General features: G+C 46.0%; 1 protein-coding gene across 4 annotated transcripts in view; it reads left to right on the top strand.

Moving 5' to 3' along the window:
* PLXNB1 (plexin B1) overlaps nt 1–18,011 on the top strand; it is an 80,981-nt gene that overhangs the window by 12,477 nt on the left and 50,493 nt on the right. Inside the window, exons 1-2 of one of the 4 annotated variants that reach the window (XM_054076730.1) lie at nt 7,511–7,724; nt 10,218–10,279. The exons of 1 other annotated variant lie outside the window; for it this stretch is intronic. The gene's annotated coding sequence lies outside the window, so the exon portion shown is untranslated. Of the gene's footprint in view, nt 1–7,510; nt 7,725–8,215; nt 8,235–10,217; nt 10,280–18,011 lie in introns of those variants that run through there. 2 more of the 4 variants (XM_054076731.1, XM_054076729.1) reach the window with 2 other exon arrangements.

Genomic DNA, 18,011 nt, shown 5'->3' on the forward strand with positions numbered 1-18,011 from the left:
ATCTGGTGGTTCCTCAGGAGAGTGGGGAGGAAAATATGCCTTAAAATGGTCTCAGAGTGAGGACTCCAAATGATGCTGCGGAAGCTGAAGACTTGGATTTGCAGTACAGATCAAGTCTGCCATAAGTGGGATTTGTTCACGCTTACCCTGCACTAACTCCCATCCGTGCACTGAAGGCTTTTCCTGGAAATGCCCTGTGGGAGAGCATAACCATCAGGAGTGGGAGATGTAGAAATCTAGGTGTTTACTCCAGTTCTCAGTGTGTGTCTGAGGAAGATGCCTTTGTTTTCAATAAATTAGATTTGGTTTTAATGTGTTGATGAGTTTGTCCCTGTTGTCAGAGCATTCGAGGCAGTCAGCTCTTTTGCTTTTCTTTTACTGTCAGGGTTTCAGCCCTGCCTTGGCTACTCCCTTCCCTTTCTCGCCAAGTGCAACTGAAAATGAGGTATTGAAACAGCCCATCTATTTTTTTGTGTGCAATCTAGCAAATCTTAGTGCTGGAAGTTGGAGTCTTGCTGCTATTTGCCTGGTAACATTAGCCTCTGTTGTTTCTTTGTGCTGCTTTTGAAATACACTGGTTTGGTTTTTGTGTGAGAGGTGATTGGCCCATAAATGGATGCCAACCCACCTAATAATTCTTTTCTAAAATCTTTCATCAGGTCTTTTCTGTTATATAGTGTAAAAAGGGGAAAAAAAAAAACCAAACCCAAACACACCTCCCTTTACCCCTGGAAACAGCAGTTGCCTTGTTCTGCTGAGCTGACTGCTGCTCATACTGATCAGTACTGTTCCTTTTGTCTTCGTTTATTTTAGAGTTAAGCTATAAGCTGTTTAAGACCAGGCTATTTTTATTCTGTATTTTTGCAGGATCTTTTACACCAGTCTCCCAAATAGTGAAGTAAATGTTCTTAAATGCAAAACTACCATCCATGTCAGGGGCAAGATGGTCATTGCTTTAAAAATGAAGTTCTGTGAGTTTGCTCTGATAAAATGTTCTGGCAAGCACATGCCTGCACAGAGGAAAGCCTAGGTCAGGGCTGGACTCATGGCCATCTTTGGTCTTTAAGCTGCACTGCCTTTTGTCAGCCAGATGCATTGTGATCTCCACCTTCTCTTTCTGTCCCTCTTTCGACAGTAGCCGTGGGTGCTCAGCAGGGATCCCGCTGCCGTGTTTGCTTTAGCTAGGGAGGTGTTTGTCTTCACTGCAGAATTCCAGCTTCCAGCTGCCGGGGAAACCTGAAGCGGTTGTGTTGATTTATTAGGGCACAGTGAGTCTCAGGAATGCCTTTGCTAAGGAGTTGGGAGTGATGGAAGGGATCTTGACTGATGCTGCATGAAGCCTTCTTGTTTCTCTTTACAGAGATGCTAAGCAGGAATTCCCCAAAGCAAGGTAAGAAAAATAGCTCACTCAGCTGACTTCATTGGAAAGTGTCAAAGAGAGACTTTTGTTAGGTTTCCCTGGTGTGGAATTTAGGAGGTGGATGGTAGATGCAATTTTAATAGTGCAATTTTAAGTGATTTTTTTTTTTTTTGTGGGAGACAATACAGTGAGTTGCGGGACCAGAGGGTTTGTATGCTTTTGGTTTGTGTTAAGAGCTGGCATTCCTGAGCTACTGACTAGGGCTTTTTTCTGGAACTTGGCTTTGGGCCATCTAAATGTTTTTCACTTGAAAGAAGCAAGTTTCGACCTTTTTGGATTTGCAGACTTCTAAACCTTTTCCAACAGAGATACAGGATTGAATTAGTTCTTTTGGTTATCTTTGCAGACAACAAAAGTCTGTGGATGACAAGTTTAAAAACCACTGACAGGAGTGTGTCTTCCCTGGAGTGAGTTCCCTGCAATACCTTCACCTCTCTGTAATTTCTCCCAGCCATTTGACATGCACCCTTGATTTTCCTTTCTTGTCTGGCATGCGTGCACAAATATGTGTTTCTAGACTTCTCCTTTCTGTTGAGATTTTGGTGGTTGTTGCCCCAGCTGATCTGAAACCAAAACCTAGAAAAATGTTGAGTGTTTGTACAGTGTTGGACAGCCGGTCACTTTGTGTTGCTCAATTATTTGGTAGTTGCAGAGTAGGTTGTGTTTATGGGACATCAGTGCTGAGAAGGAATTTCCTTTCCTGGCTGAGGTAGAAAGACTGTCCACGTACAGCTTTATTCCTTTGCTTTAGCATTCCTTGAGGTTGTTTCTTATTTTACAAATGCATCTTTTGAGAACTGCCAGGAAAATGTCTCTCTCAAATGGAAATGGAAATTTCTGAGCTCACAGGGATGAAAACCTTTGGGTCTGTGCTCACCAAGTGAAAAGCGGATTACCAACCAGCCATTCTTCAGCGTGCAAAGCAGTGGAGCGAAGTCTGCAGAGACTCTCCGAAAGTTATTGGCTTTCCTCGGGAAGGGTGCTTGTGAATTGAATTGAATGAGGTTGGTCCTGTCGTTCTTGGCTTCCTTGCTGCAAGTACAGAGCGCAATGAAACTTTGAACTTTGTATAAGCTTGATTAGAATGGGGAACTTCTTCTTTTGAAGCTGATGACTTGCAAACAGATCTGGAGCCAATATTCCTCTATTACTGTAAATAAGAGAATCAATGGGTTTGTGACTACATTAGGGCCTGATAGAAAGCAGGGTAAGGGAGGCAATGCTGATTTTCCCAGAATTATTTGAAGGGTTCCGAAATGAAGATGATCTGCTGGAGTAGGTGCAGATGGCTTATTTTCACTGGGGACTGTAAAACCTGCCAAAGTGTAAACTGTGTCTTAACAGAAAGACGTGAGACAAGGCCTGCACATCTCTCCCTCCTAATTACCACAGCTCAGCTGCTGCTGTCTCTTATGCTTACACATCTGAAAGGTGACGATGACAATGTCTTGAATAGCAAAGCAAAAGCAGGAAGGTGCTTTTTTTTTTTTCACTTAGCTGTAGTCTGGAACAAAGAAGTTATTCAACCAATATACAGGAATACCCTCATGAAAAATTGTCCTCCTGGAAACTGCTCCTCATGAGACCACTGGATTTTTTTGTAGATTTTGACAGCTTGTCTCCTGAGTGACTATAGGTAAAAGCAGCAGCCAGCTTCATCCTCTTTCCCATCCTAACAGCCTTGGGAATGTCCGCCACGGCAGTGCAACTTTCATTTCTGCTGTCCCTGCGGCTCCGCACCATAGTGCCTTTGTACACACTGCCTTTTTGAGAAAGTGGAAGGCTCTTCTCACCTATTCTGGCAAAAATCTCCAGTAAGCTTTTCACATCAGTTACTTTAGTTGCTGAAACCCAGGTTTTCAGATTCTCAGCCCTCATAGCACACCAAAAAGAGAAAGATGGTTTTGAGTATAAGCTCCTCTTAGAGGAACATTGGGGAGGAAGGGTAGTACTGTAGTTGTGATGCATTGCACTGGTACAGAAAGGGCGGAGGCAGCGGCAGCTCCCAGCTGCTCTTTAGGTGACAATTTGGGATTCAGCGTTTCCCGGGATTCAGTGTTTCCCTGTGAAAATCTCTTGCAGGTTGTGGTCTCTCATGGCAGTCTTGCAGGTTAGCTATTAACTCGTTACATCTCCCTTCTCCTATGACCCTACCCTGTTTCACTGTATCCCTGTAAATCTGCCTTAAGAAGCAGAGTTGTGTAGTTTCTTTTCCTGCCTCCCCACGTTTGCTGAGCTCAGGAGAACGTGCTGGCCCCGATGCCTCAGCAGGTGTGTTTTCAGTGCCACCTTTTGCTCCTGTTGCCCCTTACCCTTGAGCAATCGCTGGGGAGCTCTGTGCCAGGGGCAGCAGGCAGGACGGGCTCCGATCAGGCACTGGGCAACGGGCTGATGGGATTCCTCTCAGCTGGGAAACAAGGCATGAGACAAAAGGCAAATCAGTGCTGAAAACCACAGCTTTGGGTTTTTTTAGCAGAGGGGAGAATACCCTTCGTACATAACCTCCTCCCGCTCCTGCCCATACTTAGCCCTTTCCTGCTCACCATCATGGAGCATTTTCCCTTGCTGCATCAGGGCATTCAGGTTAGTGAAGATCTGAAGGAACAACCTGTATTAAGAGATTATTTTGCAGTGGTATTTGCCTTATTGCTGCAAAGGGCTCCCATTTTCATGTACTTAGCTGCCTAATTCCGTTTACTCGTGTAAGATGTTTCTTCAACTACACTGTTTGCAACTGTGTTGGATGCTATGGCTCTTCCATTCTGCCTTGTAATAGACAGCTCTTCTGGCCTCTTCACAAATACAGAATAAAAGGTGAAATGAGGGGATGCCTGTCCATTTGTATTGGCCTGAGAAATGGTGGATTTCTCTCCTGAGACCTTTGCCTCAGGCGTCTGGCAAAAGACATCTAGTCTCTGTTCACTTCAAACACATTCACTTTCTAAGCCAGAAATGTGCAGAAAGCTCGTGAACTGTGATCAGCTGAAGGCCAGACAGTGTGACCTGGTGCCTCGTAAAAATCAATGAATTGAAGAGCTATGACTTCTGCACGCCCGGGAAGCGTGGGCAGGCAGCAGCACCCACAGCACAACGTGAGCCTGAAGAGGATCATGGAATGATCAGCTCAGACACGGATCTAACATGTATTTATGGTAGGAAAATACCTTGAAATCTGAGCCCAAAGAATGAGAGTTTGCATAAATGAGGTGTTTTGGAAAAAAAAAAAAAAACAAACCAAAACCAAACAATTATCTTCTTCACAGATCCTGTGTGCGGGCTTCCTTTCTTCAGAGTGTGAGGAACTTAAGGCAAATTTTACTTTGGAGCTAAAAGGCATGTTTTTAGCAAAGGCGATGCAAGGAGCATTGGGATGGACTCCAGGCCTTTGGCGTTCTTGAAGAAACGCAAACAACTGTGGAGAAGGGTATAGCTCAGATCCTTTTGCCAGTGTGCTTAGCAGGCAGCCCAGTACCAGATCCGCTTCAACCTTCGACAAGTGACCTCTGTCACTGAACGGGAACATAAAGAGGCTCAGTGGGCTTTGGCTGAACTGGGCTTTTGCCTGTCTGCTCTGGAGAGAGACTAACCTCAGTGTTCCCCTCCCTCCCCCCAGTGTGTCTGTGAATATACTAATTTGATTTAGCTGCCAAAAAAAGACATTTGAAAAGTATACATTGCTCTGATGTGTCTTAACTTCTGTAAAATATCGGTTATGGTTGGTTCGTGTATATGGTGCTCAGTAATTTTACAGAAGAGCATCGGCACCACTACAACTATCTACACAACACTTAATACAGTGAGGTCTTAGTCTGTACTAGGACTCCAGAGTGCTATTCTGAGCATTATGAACCTGATTATGTTACAAGCGGAGCTCGGATGGCTCAGAGCCATGCTCGGCATATTAACTGTTTGTATTAAGCTTTGCATTTAGAGATCCTTCTGGCAGAACAGAGTGATGCTGAACAAGCCGGCATTCCCACAGCAGAACAGTGCTTGTGTGTCTGCCCAGTTCAGGAGTGTTTTGTATTTGGTTTGCACAAGGGGTAACCTGAGTTCCAGAGCTTGCAAACTTATGGATGCTTAGTGTAAAAATCTTTTCAATACCCTGGTTGTGCAGCTGCAGGTGTTGTGGAGGAGACAGTTATATCTTCCATTATCTAGATAGATAGTAGTGCAACAGAAACCTTACATAGTGCCATAAACACATCATAAGGGATAAATCTGTATGTAGTGTGTAATTTGACAGCATATGTGATAAAGTGGCATTGAATGTGGTTACTTGTGATTCTTGACAGCCTGTCTCCTTGAAAGACCGTTTTTAAGACTTGGTGTAGTTTGTGATGAAAGTATCTCTAGGAATAATAAAGATTCTTCCCACTTCTGTTTAAAAAAAACCAACAAAACAAAATGTAAGTTTCTTTTCAAAATTTGCATTCTGTTTTGGTTTGTGCTGTTCCAGAGTCTGTAAAAACAAACTCCCTGAAAACCCAAACAATAACAATAATAAAAGAAACTCTCTCTTGATTGTGCTTGGGTGACCCAAACAAAGTCAATGAGTTTGAATACACTTTGGCTGCCAGGTGGGAACTGAGCAACTCTTCCTTCATCACCCTACAAGTGGAGGAAGAGATAAGAGAAATGTGTACAATCATGCCCTGGCACTGACTGAATTGGAAGCACCTACCAGCAGACAGGTGCGCTGAACTTGCAGCCTGAACAGCTGCCTCACAGAGGAGAGGAGGTAGATAGTATTTATGGCTCTTAGGGATATGAGGCACAAGGATAGGGAAGGTTACAGGTTTGCTTGTGGGAGGAGGATGCTGGACGTGGCAGCTTGTGCTGTCAGGAAGGCGACTTCTCGTCTCTCCTTGGACGCAGTGAGACTTTGCCAGGCTTGAGGTTAAATCCTTCTCTCAGTATATCTGCAGTTTGTAGCTCCTTTTTCTGTAGCGGGAGAGAGATGAGACTGTTCAGGCAAGGATTCTGCTGTGCAGTGAACACCTTTGCGTGCAGGAGATAGAAATGAGTGGGCAGAAAATATGCCGTGTGCCACAGGGATCTGTGTGCTGCTGGTCAGTTCGTGCTTCGGTTCTTGGTAAGGGGCTAAGTTTGTGTTTTATCGATGAATATCACCTTCCTTAGACAGCAAGCAGGTGATGTCTTTAGCTTGCCGAGGCTTTGATCTCCAAACTCAGGCCTATAGCACAAGGAAGGCTTGTGATGACCTTAGTGTTCCTGTGCCTTCTCAGCTGCTTTCTTCATCTTGGACTCCACTGACCATGAGATTTGTATGTGTTTCCATCTCCTGCTTTACTTTAAAAATGGAAAATGAATTCTAACGTGGGGGGACAGTTTGTATCGTAGAACCCATAAAAATAAACATGAGGTGTGGTGGTGGTTGAAAGGGCTTGTATAGCCGTGGTAATTGAACTAGATGTTGTAGTGAGGGGGAGTAGAGAGGCTAGGAAGGGACTGCAGTGGGAATCGGTCCCTGGAATAAATATTGCATGAGTGGGACATGAAGGGATAAGTGGTATTGGATTCTGTGCCTGAGCCTTCCTCCAGAATTTCCTGCAATTTAGACAAATGGCCAACATCATATTTTTAAGTGGTGTTTGTGCTGAACACTTGCAGGAGTGTTCGCATCCAGCTGCTGAGCAGAAATTCTTGTTCTTCGATCTTGCTGGGAGCTGCTTTGTGCTTTCCTTGCAATAGGAGCCCCCCCTCCCCCCTCAAAAAGGATGGCTTTTTCTGTGAAAGAAGCCAGCATAGCCAGGCAGACATTATCCCCTTGCCGGAAGGAGGGATCCAGGCTCCCTGGGGAGGAGGGGACCAGGGGGAGCGAGTGATTCATTGCAGCTGGCTGCAGTTTGGCCTCCTTCTCTCTCTTTGCCCTGGGTGCCAGGGAGTGACAGCTTGTGGGCAGTGGGCCAAGCTGTGAAAAGAGGAGTGTGTGGGGCCTTCAGCTTTCTCATGCTTTATCAAGCTGCAAAGAATAGCTCGATATTCAGCCTGTGTTGGTGCAGGTCAGGAGAATGGAAATGCTAACTTAACTCCTGACATGCCGGCTGATTGCTGACCGCACGCTCCGCACGGAGCGAGGGCTGCTTTGTACGGCAGCACGGCTTTCATACAGCGGCATGCGGAGCAAAAGGAAGAAAACGTGCTTTGATGCAATGATGAAGATATCTTTCTGTTAAGTGGGCAGCCTCTGGGACTTGCTGGGAGCATGGAAAGATGGTTAGAGAGCTCTCGTCTTGTGGCGTGCTCTCTTTGTGCTGGTGGAGGATGGAAACACTGAAAGGTACGGCAGCGGGAGCAATGGGTGTCCTGGGAAAGCATAAGGGACTGTGGCGGGTGAGTGGCAGGTCTGCCCTTGGCTGTCCCCAGCTCGTGAAACACCACTGTGGGCTCTGGTGCCCAAACCCCTGTGCCATGCCTGTCAATGGAGGGAAGAGAAGCAGTAGCCTGGGGAGCAGGATGGGGCCAGCCCTGGAGCTGCAACCCTTGGCTGGAGGGGCTGCCAGCATTGCATCCCTGTGTCCGTCTCTGAGGAGGGCTGCCCACCGGCGCGGAGGGAGTTAAGCGCTCCTCGGTGAGCCTACCTCGGGGTGTTCAGCTCCATTTCAGCTCCATTCCCACGGCTTTTCCTTTTTGACCAGGGCTGGGGGAGGGATTGCTCCTGGAACAAGTAAAATGCCCAGAGGCTGGAAAACAGCACCCCTCCAGCCTTGTGTTGGGCTGGGAGGGATTTGAGCTTCACTGCACACTGGACAGGAGCTGCCGGCCAAGGCTGGGCTCGGCCAGCCGCTGGGTAAGATCATGAGTTTATTTCCCTCCTGTAGGCAGACCAAGATGGCTTGCAGGCAGTCAGGTTCCTGCCTAGGGGACTGAAATAAATTATTCCTCAGCTGGAAGGATGTAAAGCAGAAATCAAGTCCCAGCAGTTCCACAAGCAGATCACAGCACAGCTTAACATACGGGTTTTGTGGCTGTGTGTGAGCAGCAGTGTTTGATGGAGCGTAGGTCCCTACAGGATGTCCATTTCTGTCAAAGGCATAAGATAGCAGGGTCCTTTCCTGATGCTGACTCCAACTTCTCCTCTTACACCATTTTGAGCTGGTGAGTTTGGCTGTTTGAAGCCCTGAGGAGCAGGAAGATGGGAAAGAGTGGGTGAAAGCCTGAGGGGCCAGGGAAAGCAGTCAGTGGGTGCTTGGAGCACAGCCTGCAGCTCCCCACAGCCCAGAGCCACTGCTTTACCATCAGCCGTGCAGGAGGCTGGGAGAGCGAGAGGGCTCTGCCACATCCTGGTTTGCTTTGCAGCTGACTGTATCTCTATTTGTGGTACCAATCCTGGCCAGCACCAGTTTCCCAGCAGAGGTAGAAGGGAGTGAGAGTACCTGTTCAGCCCCTAAAAGTACTCAGGTGTGCAGCAGTCCCCATTCTCAACAGCTTCTGAATTCAAGCAAGGTGAACTGTTGTGAGTGAATGGGACCCAACAGCAGCATAAAGGAGGGATGTACCGTGGGCTTGAAGTGCAATTCCATGGGTTAATTCTGCTGGGCTGCGTCTGTGCTATGCAGACCAGGTTATACCATAAAACGTGGCAAATGAATGGCTGGAGACTGGATTTTGGTTTGTGTGTGTTTGGCTTTGCTCCTGTCCCAGATCCCCTTTGCGAAGGCTGAGATGCTGTGATCCTCCCGCTGTGCTGGCCTCTGTGGCCGGAGCAGCTGGAGGCAGAAAGAGTCGAGGAAGCAGTATTGTCTGCAAGGCAGAGTATTTGCGAGGCCAAGGGAGTAGCCTTGGTCAGCACCTACATACAGACTCAAGTGATGAAACAACAGTGTGCAAATATTCTGCCAACACCGAAGTGCAGAGATGCCTCCTGCTGGATCTTGCTGTTTGTTAGATACCAAAATCCTGATGAAGACTGGCAGGCAGCAGCCCTTGTTTGGCTGTCCACACTTCATGGTTGCTGAGCTCCGCTTTTGAATATGCTGCAGCTCTTCCCTCTGTCCATTGACTCGCCCAGCAGTGGGAAATGTGGCTGGAGTGGGAGCCGGAGCTCTGGACTGATCTGAGCCCTGTGCAAGGAGGGTCTGTGGTGGATACACAAAGAGAAGCTCTCGCCTGCTGGGGTGGGAGCTGGGGACCCAGGTGCAGCGAATGCACCACGGAGAGCTGGCTTTCCCTTCGCACTCCTGCAGGGACTGGGTGTGTGTTTCCATTGTGCCTGTTCCGGTTTGCTCCTGTCAAGCCTCTTCTCATTATTCTTGCCTTGAGCTGTCTCGGGCCCAAGGCAAAGCGCTACAGAAGGCTCTGTAGGCTTGCCCTTGAGAGACATGCGGTCCTTGGAGAAGGGCTGTTCAAGGGAAGCGCTGCAGTGGGCTGAATTGAGGCTGTTTCAGGCTGCACAGCTCTGAGCTAATCTCCCAGAGGCAGAGACATTACTCACCAATCAGGAATGTGTCTGTATTTTTCCTAATGAGAACAAAACATTTTATCCCTGTTCATTAGCAGAGAGTTAGGGTGTACTGTTGCTATGCCAACAGACTCCTCTCCCCTGCAGACACACTGGGGATGTCCTCCATGCCATGGTTAGAAGGGTGAACGGGAAGGCTCGTTCTGGCAAGAAAAAGATCCCATTGTTTTCCCAGAGCTGCCTGGACTTTGTGCAGCTGGCCAGACCTTGCCTTCTCAGGGGGAAGGGAACCACAGCGGGAGTCAAGTGCAACAGAGATTTCATTTATTGGAAAAATTGTCTTTGCATTTCATGTTATGTTGTTTCTTCCAGCTTGAGGCACACTCTTCAAAAAGAGAAATGAAGGTGTCTCAGCGGTCCCAGGAGTCCAGATGGTAAGCAAAATGCGTCGGGAGTCAGCGCTGGGACGCCCATGGACTGCTGGGCTCCTGCATCATCTCAGTTTGTGTGGCCAGTGTAATGCTGGGCAGCCTCTTGATGCTGCTGCTTAATGAACCCACCCAATGAGCTGTACTGCCTGTCATTAGTTGGAGGAGTGGGTTCACCGGACGCGTACTCTACTGGAAAGAGTGAGAGGCTGTATATGAAAGTATTCACTTATTCCTTTTGCAAAGGGAACATTCCCTTAGTATAGGGAAGTCCTATGAAGGACAGAGGGCATCTCTTCAACAGAAGCTTTGATCTGTAGAGTTCTGCTGTAAGCTGATGTATTTACTCTAAAGGTTGCCTGTCCATTTGCTTCTCATTCTTCTCTCTGTATTGGTCCTCTATTGCAACTGCACCTCCCCTTTCTTAGGGGACTGTTTGAGATCTGTGGGTTGCAGTGGTGCCTAAGTCAGGCCACTCCACACTTTCTGCAAGAATCTTCTCGGCACCTCTGGTACTGCACTTCCATCTCTGTTGCAATGTAATAAAATAACTTTCAAACTGTTAATTTTCTGTTATGAAGGAATGAGTTTAACCTACAGATGGAAACAAGCAAAACAAAAAAGCTACTTTCTGATGGTGATCTATGGCCAGAAATGGGCCAGTGAGTGTTCCCCGGTCTGAAGACTGTCTCTTGGAGCAGGGGTTATGTTCATATCTGGCTGTCAGTCATCATGCAGAGTGAAGAGCTGCTTTGTGCTGTCTGAGCTCTGTGGTGTTGACAGCCACAGACCCTTGAAGAAATGTCTCCCTGAAACTGATTACTCCTTTGAGGCTGCTTCCTGTTGAACAGGATGGTTAGAACTCCTATTTCAGTTTGTCCGGCAAAGCACACTGCAAGTGAATGTGTGAAATTTGAATATGAGAATTTGAATATCAAATATAGGGCGGTACAGCAAAGATCCCAGACTGAATGAGCTGCCAGAGATCTGCAGATCTGCATGAACTTCTGGATGAGGAGTGAAACCCTGGCACCTGGACATTAGGTGCTGATTTAGATGAGTCACTGACCCTTGCACTGGAGCTAGAGAGATGAGTATCACATTAGAGCACTGGGAGTCCAGGAGAACTTCATCGGAATGATGCCTGCTTGTTGAACTTGCAGCTATAGCAGCAGGAGAGCTCAACAGAAGTAAAAACAATGAACAAAGCCAGACAGCAACCCCTAGCCCAGACTTCTCTGTGCGTGCAGCCTGTGTGGTTTCAGTTTGGTTGTAGAGCTGGATTGAACTCTTGGGTAGTAAAAAGCAGGCTTTTGGAAAACCCGCCTAAACACAGAACCTTCAAAGAATTAATTCTGTGTATATATAGCATATGTACAAAGATTTACAGATTTGGTTTCCTCAGCTTTGCGTTGCTCTGCGTGGTTCAAGTAAAGCCACTAAATCAAAGCCGTTTGAAATAGGGAATGAGTAAGTACTTGAGATGACTTGAATTCAGGCCAGTCTCTTCTGGATCCTTGCTTTCAGGGTATATAAAAAATAAAAGACTGTAAGGAGGACAGAGGTCTGTATGTTGTGTACTTTGAGATATCAAGCTGATTCTATCCAGATTCTATTGAGAAAGTGCTCCAGCAGAAGTGCACTAGAGGACATGCTTTTTAGTACCTTTAAGTGCAAAAGATCATGGCTGAACAAACTAACTTCTGAAATGTGAGTTACGGTTATTACCCCAGTCGCGCTCTGCTTCATTCTTGCACAGCCAGAGTAGCGCTTTGGTGTTACCTAGGAGAGTGTTACTTGTTCCCTCCTTTTCTCTCCCCTCCTTTTTAAGCAGCTTAGGGACTGATTTTCAGCCCTATTTTCTGTCGCCCATCTCTTTTTCTCCTTTAGTAAGAATAAACATACAACTGCTGTGCTGTGTGCAAGGCAAGAATTCTTCAGGAGAAACCCTCACCTTTGGGGGGATAGCGGGCATGTTTTTCCAAATGAAGAGACTGTGATGATGTGTTTTGGTTGTAAATGTTTCTTTCTCATTACTTCCTACCTCTGACAAGCAGTTCTTTATAGTGTGCTCCCTCCAAAGTGGTCAGAATAGTGGGGGGCTGGGTATTTCTAGGTCAAATACATCCTCCGTATGTTATGTAAAGCATCTGCGTAGCTACCTCAAACTCCAGCACCAGTTCCAAATGTGGTATTTCAATGAAAGATGAGTCCTAGTAGCTCTCTGGTCTTGCATCTTGTCTTGCAATTCCATTTCTGAGATGTCTATCTCTGCATGCTGAGCTCTTTTCACTGGGTATGTATGCTCCATCTGTTTAATTGTTTTACCTTGTAACAACTAGATTCTTGTTTTAGTCTACCAAAAACCACTTCTCAGCTTCTCTCAGTGGAAAACTAATGCAGACCTACACATATCCACAGTGAAGTAAAGAATAAAATTCTGAATTGTTTTCTATGTTTTGCCTCTAAAAGCACCACAGGTGAGCCAGGTACTTCAGCCTGACAGAAAAGTTTAGTTTAGCTAAGCATGTGTAAGTAGTGAAGTCCTAGATCTGATAATCAAGTATGTAGGAAGCAATTAAGATTACTGCACTTGTAGAAGAAATCACTTGGGATTTTGAGGGAGTCATGATAAAAACAGTGTTATGTAACATTGGGAAATCGCCAAATGCTGTGCCTGTACTTGAGGAAAAAAATGATGTATTGAAATGTTGATAAATAACATGAGGCAGAAAGAATAAAGCTTTGGCATGCAGCCTTCTGTGATGAGGGATATGTCCTTCATCAGGGCAGGCTAATCAAGTATAAGGTTATTTGTATTTCCAAAGTACTAACAGGGAGAGAAATTTGTTGAAAAAGACGCCCTATTCTGGAGGAAGAAGATGTATCTGGATGCTGTGGCTTGAAAGTAAACTTGCCTTTGAGCGAACTCAGTTTAAGAAGTTAGGCTGAATATTTTAGCCGAGAAACATGTGCCTAGCAGTTCACTATAGCAGCTGAGGATACCTGCAGTATTTAATAACTGTCAGGCTAGTTTCTCCAGCTCTTATGGAAGCTGAGCTTTAGGAGAACCATTGCACCTTAAGAAAGGTATCTTCAGTTTTCAGAAATGGAAGAGCAGCACAATGGCCAGAGGTGAGGGGTACCATTCATATAAAGAGCAGATGAGTAGACTGGGACTCTTCCACCTGAAAAGCCATGAGTGATAGTTACCTTCAAAATCCTGAATGGCATGGAAGGGGCTAGAGGGGGAGCAATTTTTCTTTGCCTCTTTCGTTACAAGTATGAATAGGTATTGAATGGAGCCAGCATGTAGTAAGCTTAAAATCAAATAAAATCCTAGTCCTTAATGTGTGCAGTTAACCTGGGAAGCTTCTTGCCACAGGATGTTGTGAACGCAAAGCATCTGTGTGCACTGGAGGATTCAGGGCAGCTCCATAGCAGAAGGAGGTATTGAAGGTTGCTAAATGCATAGATACCACCTCTGTCCTGAGAAATCCCCAAGCTGCACATTGTGGAAGCCTGGGAGAGTATTCAGGGAGGTGAAGTACTACTATATACTTACTTTATACTAAAGTTTCAGGCCAAAGCCAGACAACTACAATCTGGTTTGATAGCATGGAGTGGGAGGTGGGGGAAATACAAATACAACTTGTAAAAACAGAGACTGGCACAGCCTGTGGTCCAAGTTGCTTCTGCACTGCTTGTAATGTACTGTGTGCACCTCTTGCTGAAAGCATTGCCTGTGGGCTATTGGAGTCTGCAGACTGTTGACTTAAGTTTCAGGAGAGGTGGAGAGTATATTTCTGGAAACTGCCCAGCTAGGGAGGGTGGTGTGAAGGCAAATATTATAAGGAGAGAAGCTGACTTTCTCCTTTTGCCTATGGCATTTACTGTTCCTGATGCTCTGAGATGGTACATGCTTTACTGAGCTACAGAGACTGTCTTGCTGCTGGTAGCCTAAATCTTATTTGTGTTAATTTCCCCCCTTCAAAAGAGTGGCTCTTGCCTGGTAATGAACCGAAACTTAATTTGAATTGAAATGGATGATAAGCAGATGTGTAAACAGTACAATTCCTGTTCCAAAGTGACTTTAAACTAAAAATGTCATGGCCTACGTGAGGTTCATACTCCTCAAAAGAAGTACTCAAAACACTGGTCTTATTTTAGGCCCTGTCATTTTAAAAATAACATTTAAAAATAACTCGCTTCTAGATGTTTTACCCTTGAAAGCCTGGTCTTGCACTTGGTTTTAGATGCTTACCCAAATCTGCTGAGGGCACAGTACAGAATGGCAGCCCTAGTTGTTCCTTGGAACTTTCCTCTCCCTTTCAGAAGGAAGAGAATAACTTTGGGCTAACTGTCCTTTCGACCATGAGGACATGGTCTCTGCTGTTAGGTGGAGTCCTTTTCTCGCCTTCCGTTGACTAACTTTGCTGCTGTGGTCCATGGGGAACAGCTATGGAAAGCTGAACAGTAGCAGAACTAAGATGATGAATATTCTTGCAGGCATGCTCTTACGACTGAAAAGAACCGGGTTGATATATTTTGAGAAATTATATCCCCTTTGCAAGTATACAGAAACTGAATTGACTGCCTCTCGTAGTCTGTACCGAAAGTCACTCTGTGGACTGGCGGAGAAGTCGCGTGCTCAGATTACAGCTGCGGTGAGTACAGACAGGCCTGGGGCTGGGACTAGAAGCCACGTGGAGTACACACAGGATTAGGGCAAGGGTGATGTTGTGGAACTAGGTGGAGGGAGCTTAGGTTCCCTTCCTGTTGATTGTTCCCGTGTCAACTTGATGTGCTGTACCTATTTAATCAACTCTCTGCAGGAAGAAGAGGTGTCTCTCCCCCAAAACCAGAAGTCTCGTCATTGTTGAGTAGCAGTGCACTTAGTTGTTACACCATTTAGAGAGCAGCCTTCCTGCTTTGCTCTCAATTATTGTTTTCATAAGTAGTTTTATTCCAGCAATGATTCTCTCTCAACCTGTTCCTGTGAGCGCTGGATCTGTCTGCCATTCTCCAGACAGTCTGTCCAGATCAGATTTAGTCTGAACCATCTTTAGCCCACGTGATCTTTTCTGCTCCTAGCTAGTTCATGTTTTCAACCAGCGTATTTCCCACTAAGCCCTGAGGAGGTTTAATTTAAAAGTTTTTTTATGATGCTGGACTTCAGTCAGCCCTGCCGTGGCCTCCTGGGTTGACATTGGGTAGCTGATTGTTCGGTTTGGTCCACATATATGTCTGAAGAGTGTTGCCTGAGCCACATTTTTGTTAAGTTTTGATTAGTTACCTGTGTTGCAGCAGAGTTGAACAGTTGCCTTTCCCAGAGGGAGGCACAGTCCCTGGCATTTGGAATATATATCTTCAAATGACAGAAGAAGGGTGCCCAGAATTGGGACAATCTGCAAACAAAACTGTGCTGACCACAGGCTATGGTTTATCCTTTCAGCACAGATGTGCATAGTTTTTCCTTGTTCCCCTTACCAGCCTCTCTGCTCTGTAGAGCTGTTCCTTCCAGCAGATGAGCAGACAATCGAATGCAAAACTCTCAATTTTGTTCTTGACAAACTACTGTAAATCTGGCTTTCCTGTCTTCTGGGCACTTTTGCCCAGGGTTGACCCTGGCAAGGCCACATTTTCTTGAAATGGTGACAATCTGCTTATAGCAGTCTGCATTTCAGACTAGAACTGCATTTTATGTAGCAGACCTGTTAGTGCATCTCTGTGGCCCTAGGGTGAAGGTCTGGGCTTCCTGAAAGGCAAAGGGAAGAGCCAGTTGTTCCTGCCCAGCCAGTGCCTGTCAGACCTAAGATGGGAGGGCAGGAAACCAGATGGAGAAGAGTCTCAACCAAAAAGCCTTTTAAATTCATAGCTGCCATGAACAGGTAGCCAGTTCTGAACTGTAGTGCCTTTAGGACAGCACCGGAGCTTTCTCAGCCCTGACTAGGACCCGGAACTTGAATATTTTGCCAGAGAAAGTTATCATCTCCTGAGCCTGAGTGTACAGATTAGAACAGATGCTCGTGTTGCAAACGACTTGATGGTGCTAAAATTTCTTAAGGTAAATTTTGTCTTGTAATAAAATTCGTTATTCTGGATAAGGTGTGACTAGATGTGTGTCTGTTGACGAGGTGATTGAGATCTCTTGCTCCAGATGGTTCATTTCTCCAAATACCAGATCTTGCAGTGTCCTGGCTTCTGCTTCCTTTGCTGCTTAATTGTCACGTTGCTCATTTTCACTCCTCCAGGTTATGGACCCACAGCGATATGAATGAAGAGCTTTGCCTGATGGCCTATGCCATGTAGTAGTCCTCCCACCTCTACCTGTATGCACGCTGGTGCTCTGAATTTTGTTCTTGAAACAAGACCTCCCAAGTGTGGACAGTGTCTGTGATGGAGGGCTGTGATTGTAAGGTGGAGGAGTACAGTGCATCGCTGCTGGCAGCCTGTGGCTCCCTGACTGTGTGCACCTTGAGAGCCCTTCATGAATTGGTTCCTGTGCCACTGTTCGATTGGACTACGTTTGGAAGCACTGGATATCAAAGATCCCAGCCTGTGTGAGAACTTGAGTGCTCAGGGCTGTTGGGGCTGGTGCAAAGCTGATCCTGCGTGCGCTCGGCCGGTTCAGTCTTCTGCAGCAGTGCAGTGGGACCTTTCATGTTTTATACCTGTTATGAACAACTCGGAAAGGTCCTTTGCATTTTGTATGACCTGGTATGTTGCTGCCGGCTCTTGGCCTTGTGAAAGCTTTGGTATTGGCTTGCAGAGGTGGGAGAAAATGTCTGCCACCTCAACTTGGATCATTGTCTGGCAGACCTGTGTAACTTAATTACCAGAATATTAAGCCTAATAGTTTGTAGCTGACTACTGCTCGCCTTCCAGGCTTGGGTACTAATTTATGGAAGATTAATTGATCAAAGTTTCATTTGTGATAATGCTTTAAAATGAGTTGAGTAATACAAAATAGAATGTACCCCAACTTGGTCTGAAGGCAAACCACAAGCAGATCGTGGTAGTGATGTGGAATTCTGTTGATTTTGCCCTCTCTTGGTGGGAGGGGATAGATGCTACTCCTGTGGTTGCAATTGCATTAAATTTATTTGCATGTTACTGCCTGTATTCATGTCTGTAGCCAGAATTGCTGACACTGTTGAAGTGATGAGGGAAGGCTGTCAGGCTATAGTTCTCCAGAAGATTACTGGGGAGGGCAGAAAAGTGACTTTTATTTGAAATGAAGGAAAACTTCAAGGAGAATTCCTTCCTGTCCTCTGAGGGCATAATAGTTCTTTGTAGACCTGTTATACCAAAATTGAAGGTGTCTAGGGCTTTGAGGAAATGCTGTTCTTTAACAGGTGAAAGCACCCTGCACAACTTAGTGTCTACAGAGTGGAAAGATTGATTCAAGGCAGGCAGTGATTTGCATCTTGACAACTGGATGGTGGAACTCAGAATGTAGTACTTGTCTGTTTGCTTGTGGTCTTGTAACACTGCTAGCATGAACTCCTTTTGCAATAGGTCTCTGTTCTCCCTTCCACTGTGCAATCCTGCAGGGCTGATGCTGGTATGGAGACCATGTTTTCCTCCTGGGGTGCAAGTGCAGGAGTAGCTTCCTTTCATGGGAGTTTCAAAGCTCCTTTCCTCTCTTGCTAGGTTACTCCATGGCCAGGCTGTATGCAAAGAATTTGCCTTTGGAGCTTGGCCTTTGCCTCTGGGACGTGAGAGCTTGGTTAGG

The sequence above is a fragment of the Cuculus canorus genome, chromosome 11 (assembly GCF_017976375.1).
Source record: "Cuculus canorus isolate bCucCan1 chromosome 11, bCucCan1.pri, whole genome shotgun sequence".
Lineage (NCBI taxonomy): Eukaryota > Metazoa > Chordata > Aves > Cuculiformes > Cuculidae > Cuculus > Cuculus canorus.